Source organism: Enhydra lutris, unplaced genomic scaffold (genome assembly GCF_002288905.1).
Source record: "Enhydra lutris kenyoni isolate GAN:26980312 unplaced genomic scaffold, ASM228890v2 scaffoldscaffold25, whole genome shotgun sequence".
Classification (NCBI taxonomy): Eukaryota; Metazoa; Chordata; class Mammalia; order Carnivora; family Mustelidae; genus Enhydra; species Enhydra lutris.
This window is the reverse complement of record NW_019154109.1, coordinates 20,972,041-20,985,149: the sequence shown is the minus strand read 5'-3', so window position 1 is coordinate 20,985,149 and position 13,109 is coordinate 20,972,041.

Here is a 13,109-nt window from a genome sequence, read left to right as displayed (position 1 = left end):
CCTGGGGAAGGAAACAATAGCGATTTTGCTCCCCGAGCTGACCCAGTTTGCCAAGCATCTTGAAACATTCTACCAGAGAGTTCTGCATTTGTCTTAGGGAAGAAGGAGAAACCACAGTAACACTCATCCCTCCCAGAGAAAAAGGAGTTTAGGATTCAGGGCCCTTATCCCACCAGTTACAGAACGAAGATTAAGTATTAGAAACGGGCGTCCCTTTCCCTTACAGGATAATTATTTCCTAGTACTAACCATATGGCCACATTGTGTTCTCTTGCTGGGTAAGGCATGAATGTGTATTCCCAGAGAAGCAGCATTTAGAGATGTGGTAAAGTGATCACGGTCTTGCCAGCCAGTTACTGTGTTCTTGGGAGTTCTGCTGATTTGTCAAAACATGACTGATGTTCAGAAAGTTGAGGAGGCTTAAGCTGCAGCCTTTGAAAAATGATTGTGTGAATGTGTGTGGATGTGTGTTTGTGTGTGAACATGCGTGTGTATATTTCCTCCCCAAAGCTGAACCATATTTCCATAAATACTGCTATATGGGAGAGGCAAAAGCAACTGCAGGAGCCTACTGGGCTTTTCTCTTCAGTTCTCATTATTGTTTGTGCTTTTTGCTCTCGTCTTTCTAAAATGCCTTCTTTTTTTTTTTTTTAAGATTTTTATTTCTTTAATTTTTAAAAAATTTTTATTTATTTGACTGAGAGAGACATCACAAGTAGGCAGAGAGGCAGGCAGAGAGAGAGAAGAGGAAGCAGGCTTTCCACTGAGCAGAGAGCCCGACACAGGGCTCGATCCCAAGACCCTGGGATCATGACCTGAACTGAAGGCAGAGGCTTTAACCCACTGAACCACCCAGGCACCCCAAAAATGCCTTGGTTTTTGTTGAGGTTTATGTTATACATTGTGGAATGAATGCCAGCCCTATGGCAACCGCAGTCCTCCCTGTCCACAGGTCCCTTTGGTCCCTGTTTTATCTGGAGCAGTAGTAACAATGTCCAGAGTCAAGGTAGTGTATGCATCCACAAGTAAGGTAACAAGAATTTATGATGCCACTTGTCACAGGTGGGGCTCTGCCCATTTCCACTGTCACTGGCCTCATAGGGCACAGACAGATGGCAAGGGGACACTTCACTACTTGCCTATTTGACTCAGTCCCTTTGTCTCCCACTTCTCCCAAGCCACCTACTTCGCAGAGGTGAGGAGGGCTTCTCCAGGGTGAGACTAATATCAGGCATTCAGTACAAGGGCCTGAATTTCAATCCTCCTCTCCTATTTTTTTCTGCCAACAACGTCTTCTAGATTTTTCTTTCAGCGCCCCTCCAGTTCCACGATTGACTCAGCCTTAATCCCTGTGTTTTCACCCATAACCTTTGGAAGTACACTTTGTGACTTTCCCCCTGAATTTGCTGCATTTCAGGAGAAGACAATCAGGCTTCTGTTTATACATTAAAAGGTCAAGCTAGGTCTCGGATTGTTTAACTAAAGAGTGTGCGTGCTTATAGGTATTAATGAATAAAACGAGGTCTGGATTTCACAAGTATCTTTGAGCTTGAAGTCTTGCAATTCACACCAGGAAGGCAATTTCATGCAGAACTTTCCTGTTTTAACACCCAGGTTCAAAAGAACAAGCAATACTTAAGATAAACTAGCATTTAGAATGTAGCCTTAAATCTAAAATTGAGGCTAACTTCAGATTGTCTATTAATCCCTTACTGAAGTATTTACACATTTGATTTTTTTTTTTTAAATTTGAACACACATCCATGCTCATAAAAAGATCAGAAGCAACAGAGTTCTGAAAAATTGGGTCAGAAAATAGGCTAAGTGAGGAAGAGAAAAATAACAAAGAGGAGCCTTAAGTCACCTGATTTGTTTTTTCTCAGATACCATGACACTGAAGCCTGGAGAAGACCTCTGAAAATTATCACCTTCTTTACTTCTTGGAAGTTTCAAGTGAACAGTTTTCCTGTTTCACTTGACATTTGAAAGGATGCTTGAAAGTATAAAAGAGAAAAAACAAATCCCAAGAAGAGAAAAATACATTCCATTATTTACATCCTACTGTTATCTGTTTTAAAATCACTGCCTGAGGTTTTTTACACCTTACCAAGACTCACCGCATTGTCTTCTCATTGGCTTTTTCCTACTAATAAACACCGGTTTATCTAACCACCAGTATATTCATCACCCTTGTCCTTTTTAAATCAACCTGGACAAATTTATCAGCTGAGCTAATGAGGGAGCTAAGAGATTGGGTTTCAGAGAAGGTATGTTTTAATGATGAATATCTTGGGGCTATAAGATCTAATTTTATCCAAGGTATTGGGACTCTAGTTGTCAAGAAGTGGTGCTCTCAGCTTCCAAGATTTCAAATATTTCCAGAACCATTACTTTGATCTGGGGTACGTGAACCAATGCCAGTGACGCCATTCTATCATTCCCACATCGCATCACAGTTTTCTCTTCTATTCTTCCTCATCTCTTTAAATGGAGCCTAACTTTTACCCCTGGTAAACTACCACTCCAAGGAGTAACCCAATTACCAATGTCCAAAACATCCTGAATGAGTCTGTTTTTTGCTCTCACTACCCCAACATTTTGAAAGTACCACTGGCCATTTTGGGGTCCTCGTGGCAGAAAAGGTGCTTGCCATTCGCTTGGGTGAATGATCCCAATGACCCAGAGGGAACTGGATTGCTGCTGTACAGTGGGGACAAGAAAGATTCTGTCTAGATTTTCTCTGGGTATCTTCTCATGCCTTCATAACCAGTAACAAAAGTTCATGAAAATGGAAGCACCCAAAAGGAGGTAGAGCCCATGAGGATTGAAGGTTTGTGTCACTATAGCAGGTAAAGAACCAAATTAGCTGAGGAGCTAAGGGAAGAGAAAACACAGGATGGGGTTCTGGAGGGATGGGATTACAAATGTCTTATAGCTTTGTGACACTTGCAGAAACACAGACTAGTTGCCATGCCGATTTTCTTCCTTGCTTTCTGTGTCGTGTGGCATATGTGCTAATTATTTTTCTTTGTTTTCCTGTTATTTTATGTCAGAACTGTTGTATTTTGGGGACATTTTCAAGTTTAGTGTTCACGTTGCAAAATATTCTGGTGGAACTGTGATTGAATTATAACATAAGTTAACATGGCTCAGAGATGGATACCATGCCCCTTGCCCAGGTATGGAAAACTTGACTGTTGAGACTTTGTGTCTCTTCTTCCTGGGGACACAGCAACAGTTTTCGTTTGTATGACAGATGGTTGAGTTTTATTAGAGAAAGTTATAAAGGAGTTCTTGCTTTCTGAAAGTTCAGCTCCATGTAGAAGAGTGTGTGTCAAGGCAAGCAAACAAAGGTTGGAAACGTGGCCTCTCCCTCCCTCTAGCCCACCTTTCTGTTCTCTGCTCTGTGATGCTGGAGCTGGGACTCTGCAAAACACATTTCTCCTTTGTCACCTGGCTTATGTCAGTATAAGATGCCAGAGGGAGACTGGAAGATGGGACCAGGGAGGAATTGCCTGCTGCAATTCTCAGAATTGGTCTTTTGTCCCAGGCAGTCCACTCCCAGAGCCGGTTGAACACCTCCCACACACAGGTCTGAGTTCTGGTTCCATGGGCATTCTCCCCCAGGGCCAGAGGTCTGGGCCTCCCTCTTCAGGTCTACATCCCAGCTTCGAGAAGTCTTTCTTTTATGTTCCTGAACAGTCTGCACAACCCCTCCTCGGAGGTCTGAGTCTAGTCCCAGAGGGACCTCCTCTGTGCTTCTAGAGGTTAACTACTAACCTTGTTCTTTATTTTCCCAGGCCTTACTTCCCTATCATTGTCTCTGTGTTATTCCAGTGTCCCCTTTTTCCCCAACATCTGATTAACCAGTCCCCTGTATTGTATTATCTCTGCTGCTCTGTTTTCTGATTGGAAATGCCTGAAAAAGAAAAATCTGTTATGAAGTCTTCCATTTGAAAAAGAACAATGTGGGGGGCAACCTCAAGGGGTCACTGGTCCAAAGCACATGTCATTTCCTCCGTAGGAAAACAGGGCTTCCTGCACTGGCAGTGGAGTGAGTTCCTTGGCCAATCCACCTGTCAGCCTTCAAGTCAGCCCTCTGAGGCTCTCCCTGTCCAGTGTCCCAGGGATGCTTTGGGAGATCTCCACTTCCTCTTGGTGAGTGTTTGAGGACACGATGATTTCATTAAGGAATGAACAATCCCAGGACTTTCTTCATTAGTTTTGTGTTTCTCTAAACACACAATTCCCTGATGACCTTGGTCCAATGTCTATCTATTTTATTCATTCAATCCAAGGGCTAGTAAACGAAACCAGAGCTCTTGTTGGTCACAGTTTTTGAGCCTGTTATTTGGCATGGACATTTCTCTTTCCTAACCAAGGACTTGGTTCTCTTATTGTTAGTTAGTACACACTGGTAGTGAAAACGGGTCAGTGAATAACATGCATTCCTTGCTTTCGACAATCTCATAGAGTGGAGAGACATAGGATGGAAGAACAATGAGCAAATCGGACATTTTCACTCAGGGACTCCTGGTTGCAATGTGAAGAGAAAAGCACAGTTTAGGTGAGAGGAGAGGTCACATGAATGTCTGCATGGGGTGCTAAGGGGACACTTCAGGCTCACTGAGGCAGGGAGGACTTCCGAGTGAAGTGGTACCTAAGATGACAGCAAGACGAGGGGGATGAGGAACCCTCCAGATGATGGGAAGTCAGAGGATGACAGGTAGTAATTGCTCCACAGAATTGGGCAAAGGGAGGGGGGATTTACTTCTTTTATACACTCAAAAGAGAACTAGCTGAGTCCATTCACATTAGATTAGTCAAACATTCGGCTCTCCACCTCTCGGTTCCTCAGTTTTTCTGATTTTGCTAAAACTCCAAAGATTTATACAGCCTAAGAGGAAGGAGGTCATCACTCTGCTTTTAACACTCAGTCGTGAAGAGCCTGGGGTTTGGTCGGTTCATTGTTGCTTGTGCCTCTTGCTGCCACTTGGTGACACTGTTGACAATTGGACCTACACAGTCCACAAAAGATCATGAGGGGCCAGAGGACGAGAGATCTGCTGCTATGAATCTCAGCGGCTGGAAGATGAACCTTCAGAACTAGCCTCAGGGGAATGAGAGTCCCCATGCCCCAAGCTCTTAATCCTTGGGTCTCTGGGTCCCATACAGAGCCATTCTCTGAGATGCCAGACAGTTACTGCAGGAACATGATGTCAGGATTGGACTAAGCATTTATCCCCTGCAGACTTCGAATTTCTGATGTCTTTTCCTTCCCAAGGACTCCTACCACCAGGGGTCAGGCAGTTTTTCTTTTTCAGTCCTGGAAACAGATTCTTTTTACCCTCCTTTCCTGAATGGTCAGGACAACTGCATACTTGCTCATGGCCACTTGTCTTCCACGTAGTATGTATATGTGTGTGTGTGTCCTCTTTGGATTGGGAGCCCTGCACTCTGTGCCTCAAGATCCTTTACTCTCCCAAAGGTGATAAAAGTGACATAATAGAACCTCCTTCAGCAAGGAAAAAGGAAAAAAAAATGAAAAATCTCATGTTACATCATCAACAGGATGTCCCACTACAGAAACATGGTAGGGACTGTAAATAGTTCATATAATTAGAATATAGAGTTATCTAGGGGGCAATAGTAAACCATAAGCCAATGGAAAATGAGTCATAATCAGTACCCAGGAAGGTTCTTGGTGCCAAGTTTGGACATACTTCTGAAGACAGTGGAGAACCCATGAAGGGTGTAAAAAAGTGACTTGAAGTCTTTGAACTTCAGAAAGTTTGCCCTGCCACTAATGAGAAGGACTTATTGTGGAGGGCAAGCTTATGCAAATTTAAGAATAAATTGAATCATGACCTTAATTTTGATAGCACAAGACTTCTTCAACTGAACTAATTGGTTCTGATCAAAACTGGTAGGAGCATCGGCCCTTATAGGACCTCACTGGCTCTTTGAGATTGTCTTGTCCTTGTGGATACTTTAGATGTAGCCTTTCACCAAATTGCCTTCTGCAATGGAGCTTTTTTTATTTCTTTTTGATAATTTTATTATTATCAGAAGTGTTCGTAAAATATTTATCCACCCATATTTGTCATTAAATTCTTTCTTCTGAAATGTAAGAAAAAATTTAAATTATTTAATCAGCTATCTGGGATCAGGATTGCCTCCCCATAAGCTTTTGGAGACAGAATCCCTAAGTTTGAATTTGTTTATTTCTAAACTTTTGCTCTTTCTTCATTTCTCTCTGACTATTTGCCAATATTTTCTAATACTTTTGTAATATTTGTAATTACCAGAACTCCCAATAGTTCATATCTTGGAACTAGGGATGGGTGAAACCAGCTGTATTGGGGGTTTGGTGAACATCTTGAACTATTTTTCAAATTGTGTTTGGGGTTCAAGGAAAACCAAAACATATTTTCATTTTTACCAAGAGCTTTTTTTTCCTCCTCAATTTTAAAATGATGTCTATTTTAAGGGAAATTTAATCCATATGTTACTAAACTGCTTACACTTACCTCATCAAAATTTGGTTCTGTAAGAGCTATTTGATGTGCAAAAAGCCTTGGGAGTTATTTTTTAATTTTTTTCGAAAGACAAATTTTTTTCTTAGAAACAGGAAGTCAAATTTGCCAGGTGAAGATTGACTCAAGTACACCTTTTGCCAACTGTGAATTGCCTAATCAGCTAAAGGACTCTGAATTTTATATAAAATTTTGACTTTTCAAAATTTATATGAATCCTGGTGATGTTACCATTAATATTTTTCTGCCTGTTTTTGTACATCATCCTAACTACTTGCAAGGTACTAATTTCTATAATAATATCACTACACTTTTTAAACAGAAAAAAAATCATTCTCCATTTTTTTTTAAAGATTTTATTTAATTATTTTATCAGAGAGAGAGAGGGAGAGAGAGCAAGCACAGGCAGACAGAATGGCAGGCAGAGGCAGAGGGAGAAGCAGGCTCCCTGATGAGCAAGGAGCCCGATGTGGGACTCGATCCCAGGACGCTGGGATCATGACCTGAGCCGAAGGCAGCTGCTTAACCAACTGAGCCACCCAGGCGTCCCTCCATTTTAATTTAAATTTGAGATTCCCAATAATATTCAAGATTTCTGTATTTCTCATTATGTTAACAGTTTCTTATGTTACCACCAATATAGCTCCAAAGGATCCATCATCCTCCTCAAAACAACAACAACAAAAAACAAGTTATCAAAAATGTAGAAACTATTCTTTCTTCTATTCAGGTACACATCTTTTAAGGGACTGTGCTATAGATAGTTTTCAGTGAGTTACCTGAAGAGTCCAAGACTTCTTTCCAGGGCCACTGGAAAGATCTCTGCCTTCATGGATCAATAAAGAAATACTAGGCCAAGGTTGACAATACATCATCTGAAAACCATAAGATGCTATAAAAATTCATCCTGTTAACTAACATTTTTGAGTTTCTACTCTATACAGGTATCTCCCAATCTTCACAAGTTGACGTTACACCATTTTGCTATTACAGAAGACCTACGTGAGTACCTGTTTTTGCTAACCACAAGATATCTGAGGAGGATATTCACTTTTTAAAAAAAAAAAAAAAAAGCAAGAGGTGAGAAAATAGCCTTCAGCATTGGTTTTGCAGTGAGTTGCACAGGAGCATGCTCTGAGCAGTGAGAGTTGTGCTGCCTAGCTCCTTCCCTGGATCCCCACACAGCATCTCAGCATCAAGCTTCCACCCATGTCTGTGAGCATCTGTGTTTCATCTGTATGTATTTTGTGCATCTGTTAGCAAGATGTGTCCTAAGGTATCAAGATAGCCTAAGAGAGCTTATTTCTTAGTCTTGGGTACATTCAAAAAAATTTCTATATAAATAAATGGTAATTGCTTTTTAGCTTTATGTCATTTGGGGAATGTTTCACAGGAATGTGCTCCTTTGGATATCAGGGAAACCTGAATAAGGAAGTGGAGAAAACACAGGTTGCTGAATGCTTGCTATAAGCCAGGCATTATACAAATGCATTATCTCATTTAAATTTCCAAATCATTATAACATTTTTCTTTTAAATTTTACAAATGGGTAAAGTGTGGCAATGGGAATGAGTGGTCCCTTTGGTATCCATTCTCTTTTCTTAATGAACAAAGTATGGGTTTTCTCTGCTCTGGTAATGTCCTCCCTCTAATGGCGATCTTTCCTAGCAATTCTCATTGGTCAGCATGGCCCTACACACCTCTAGCCAATCTGATGATGGCTTTAAGGAGAACTTGGATGGGACTTCTAGGAAAGTTGACTAAGAAAGGTCATTTCTCTTTAGTCCTAGTATTTCTTACTTAGCCCTCCCTCTTCTTGATTGAATCTGGAAGTGGAACCACCATCTTGGGATTTCACACCACCACCAAGAAGATGGAAAGCATACTTTATTTATTTACTTACTTATAGATTTTCTTTATTTATTTGAGAGAGAGAGAATGAGAGAGAGTGTGAGAGGGGAGGGTCAGAGGGAGAAGCAGACTCCTTGCTGAGCAGGGAGTCTGATGTGGGACTTGATCCCGGGACTCCAGGATCATGACCTGAGCCAAAGGCAATTGCTTACCCAACTGAGCCACCCAGGCACCCCTGAAAAGCATACTTTAAGAAAGACTTCTATCAGGTGAGAAGAATAAACCCCTCTTATTTATTTAAAATGAAGTCTAACAAAATCCTAACCAATACATTCACATTAGTAGTTTTTCCTTGGAGATTCACAACTTAGTTGTGGAGGTAGAAAGAGAATGCCTTTCTATGCATTCAAAGCCCAGGCTCTTTCACTTGTGATTTTTTTTTTTTTTTAATGTGCCACCATTTTCCAAGGATCAAAGTGGAAGACCTTATGCTAGATGGTATGAAGGATGGTAAACAGGAATCATATAGGACAGTAAGCCATTGAGCTCTCCCTTCCACAAATTTACAGGCCGGCAGGCAAGATGAGGCATGGCCCCAGTCACCTGCAGTACTGAGTAGATGAGATTCTGAAAGAAAAGGACAGATCAGTCAAGTGGAACTGTGTTATTATTGTCCTTAATAATCATTTTAAGGACATGATCAGTGATAAGATTTTGGGTTACTACACTGTTACTTAATGGTTTCCTTCCTAGAGTACTGGAGGCTGCACAGGAAGCCATGAGAAGACCTGCTCTCTTGCCCAACCAAGCCTGTTCATTACAGGTATAAATTTAACCTAATTCCACCTGAAATCATGTACTTTGTCTGCTGTCATATATGGGACTGAAATCCCAAAGAGTGCTGAAAAGGTGGAGAAGGGTATCAGGAAAAAAATAAATAAATAAAACTTTAGAAGAAAGATGTGGAGAGCTTCCTGTTGCTTCTCCTTCATGACAGTTCTCTCAAAGATGAGCCCAGGAAACATGCCACAGAACATGTTTCTGATGGACACACATGGCCTGAGGCCTTTGTGTGGCCTCCCCAGTGGTTTGTCCCTGTATGCAGTTGTACTTGCTTACTGGAGACAGACTTCACTAAGACCTCACTGGTTTACTGACTCCCAAACATGATGTAATAACTGTTTTGTTTTTGTTATACTTTTGAGGCGGTGAGAAGTAAGGAGAAGCATGAACAGTCTGGGTGGAAGGGTATGAAAGAAGCAGGGAAAGGAATACCTTGATACCCAGGCAAAATTTCAAAGTGAAGTTCATCCATGTGGCCCTTCCACTCATTTTCTTGCACCCCTGCTCTTTTTCTCAACAGTCCTTGCCTGCCACTACCACCCTTGGGAGCCCCATGTCCTCCTCTTCCTGGGACCCCTGAAATGTGTCTTTCTCTCCATCTACCCAAGTCACCAAACATGGGCAGATGTGGTCCCAAACTTTTCAAAGCATCAGCATAAATTCTTCCCCTCTCCTTTCTCATCACAACCCTCCACTTTTACAGTAGCTTAACAGTTGTTCAGAAAGCAAGATGATGAGACTAATTTGTGCTAAAGAACTGATGAGTCCGTGATAAACTTCCAAGTTCTCCTGGTTCACAAAATATATATTTTTATTTTACACTATTCAAAATATCACTGGAGAATGTTTTGTGTGCATTTTTTATGTGGCAAAATTGCCTGTTATTAAATATTTATTTAACCAATTCTATTTTTAGTTGAAGTTTGGATGAACTATGACAAAGGAAAAATGTACAATACCAGGCACAAAATAGCCATTCAAGAAATGTTTCCTGGGTCCTGTGTTTATTCAAACTCTTACTTCTGGTGGTGTAAAAGTGATGCATCTCCTTAACTAGAAGTCAGATCAAATTTATTTAAGCCATTTATCCTTTTAAAGTCTGTAGGTAGTAACTGTCTACCATGGCTAACTTCTGAGTGAAGGAGGCCAATGGGAAAATTAAAACAGGGTTAATGCCCAGAGTCAAAGGACCTTTTGATATATAGCACGAAAGTCAAATGTGTCAACACTAACAGAGATCAGGACTAATATGGTGGGAACGGCAGAAATGGTGACATTGTGCTGAATTTGGGATGTACCAGACTCCTGTTCTCCAGCCAGAATGTTGGAGCTACTGATACATGTTATTCTAGAAGAGTAGATTGTTGGTCCCTCATGGATCTACAGATTCTAGTACCAAACAGTTTATGTGTGTTTACATTTGACTATTTTTTTTCAGGTGGCAATGCTACTTCTCACAATTTTTCAAATTTAGAGAAATATATTAATGTTTCCACTCCCTCTCTTCCATTCTCTGACTGACAGAGAAAGATTATGGTTAAGCATGAAAGCCTTGATAACAACACCATGTCCAGGACTAGGGAGGAAGAAACAACTCCTAGATCAGAAAACTAAGAAGGAGCTTTCTCTGTAATAATTCGATCTGACAAATAAGACTGCATAAGACTATATAAGACAAAATGATATTACAGGTCAAAACAATCAGAGCTAATGTTGAATCCCTTTCATTGTGTGCCAGGGACTGTGTTAAATGCTTTATCTTCATCAATGCTTTTCTTATTTCTCAGCGATCTTTAGACATAAGAACTATTATTTTTCCTTTAATGAGGAAATGGGGGCTGCTAAGAGGTAAGTAAGACAGAGAATAGGTGGCAGGACTGAGAGGCTGACTCAGCATTTTCTGACTTCAAAATCCACTCTCTCAACCACTTTCCTATGTTGTCCTTATGTTTCCCAATGTGGGCAAGGGATGGCTACTCACGGAAATACAACAATCATGAAGATGAGTTTTATTTTAGTCGCCCTTTTTTTTTTTCTTCAAGATTTTGCCATCGTTTCATTTTTTTTCCTCCACTCCATAATTCATAACTTGGCCTTTGCTTTTAGTCATTTAGTGGATGTGAGTCACAAAATGTGCTTTGAAGTCCAAGCTTGGACGAAGCAAGATAAGCGCAGGCTCCATCACCCTCAAAGCATTCCCGTTGTGTTTACTTTATTCAGAGGCCTTGGTCTTTTAGTCTCTTTGTTCCTGCTTCCAGGACACATGAGTGCTTGCTTGCTATGACAAGTCTTCCAGCTCAAATTAGCTATCAGATTCTCACGCAGATTCACAGTCTCTTAGAAATGCTGGGACTACAGGTAGGGAGCAGGAAATGAGTGAGTGAAAACTACTGGATTTACTGTTCAGCACCCCCCAAAAGGAGTTGTATTTGCGTTACCTTGAAAACAGACAAAAATAATTACTCCCTTCCAAAGTGTAGCACTTTGATCTTCTCAACAATTCACCGAGGGGTATCACTATCCCATTTTGACTTACAGATGAGAAAATAGACTTGGAGAGTTTACTCCACCAGCAAATGGTAAAGCAAGAACTCAAATTCTGCTGTTTTGACCCCAAATAATATTTTTCCAATGGAGCACACTATAACTACTATTTAAAAAAATCAATTTTATTTGAATTAAACTGGCAATGTAATTGGTTTAGTGTTAGCAGGGCAACTTAAGTAGATTGAATCTAAGATTAAGTTTTCATACCAAATCATTTATTACTATTACTATTATTATTATTATTATTAGTTGTTGTTGTTGTTGTTGTTGTTTGCCTTCTAATTACTTACTACATGGCACACCACAAATGGAAGTAACTAGATTCTAATAAGCTACAGTACAATTCCTGTATTTTAAGAGGGATATTTTTTAAGTTTATTTATTTATTTGAGAAAGAGAGAACACTTGAGAGTGGGGAAAGGACAGAGGGAGAGAATCTTCAAGCAGACTCCTTGCTGAGTGTGGAACCGCACAAAGGGCTTGATCTCATGACCTTGAGATCATGACCCAAGCCATAACCAAGAGTTGGGTGCTCGACCAACTGAGCCAAGTGTATATCTTAGTGTCCCAAGATGTATATCTTAAACACATACACCAACAGTTATAAGTTCACAGACTCTTGTCCTTCAACATTATCATCTCCACCTTATTCCAGTGGTGCTGTGTATTACTTACATTGTACCAGATACTAGCCAACATTACAGAACAGCCATAGTCCTCATAGTCCTGTTGAATCATTATATGGTACACCTGAAACTAATATAATGCTATATATTAACTGTACTGGAATTAATAAAAAAAAAAACACTAAAAAAAAAAAAACCCTAAACAAACAAACAAAAACCAGCCACATAAACAAAATAGAAGTTTATTTTTCATTTGTGTAAAATCAAAACCAGATATTCTTGATCAAGTAGGATCCTCCAGTTGGAAGGAGGGACTCTGGTTCCTTCTGTCTCATATTCCACCATCTTCAATGCATGACCAAAGTCATCACTGAATGGAAAAGAGCATGAGAAATTTAGGAGGGGGATCTTTATGGGCCATAACTAGAAGTAGTATCCATTGGAACTCAGTCACACAGAAAATAGTCACATTGTATGGATTTGGTGGTTGGGTAGTGGTCTCTGCTACATACTTCCAATGTTCAAGACCTACTTTAAAATTACTTTCAAAGTCATTTTTTGAGCCTATAAGAAAAATAAAAGCCTATAAGAAAAATAAATAAAAAAAATAAAAATATATTTTTATATATATAAAGCAAAGGCCTTTGTTTCATATATATAAATAAACAAATACATGTATATACATATATTACATATGTGTCACATA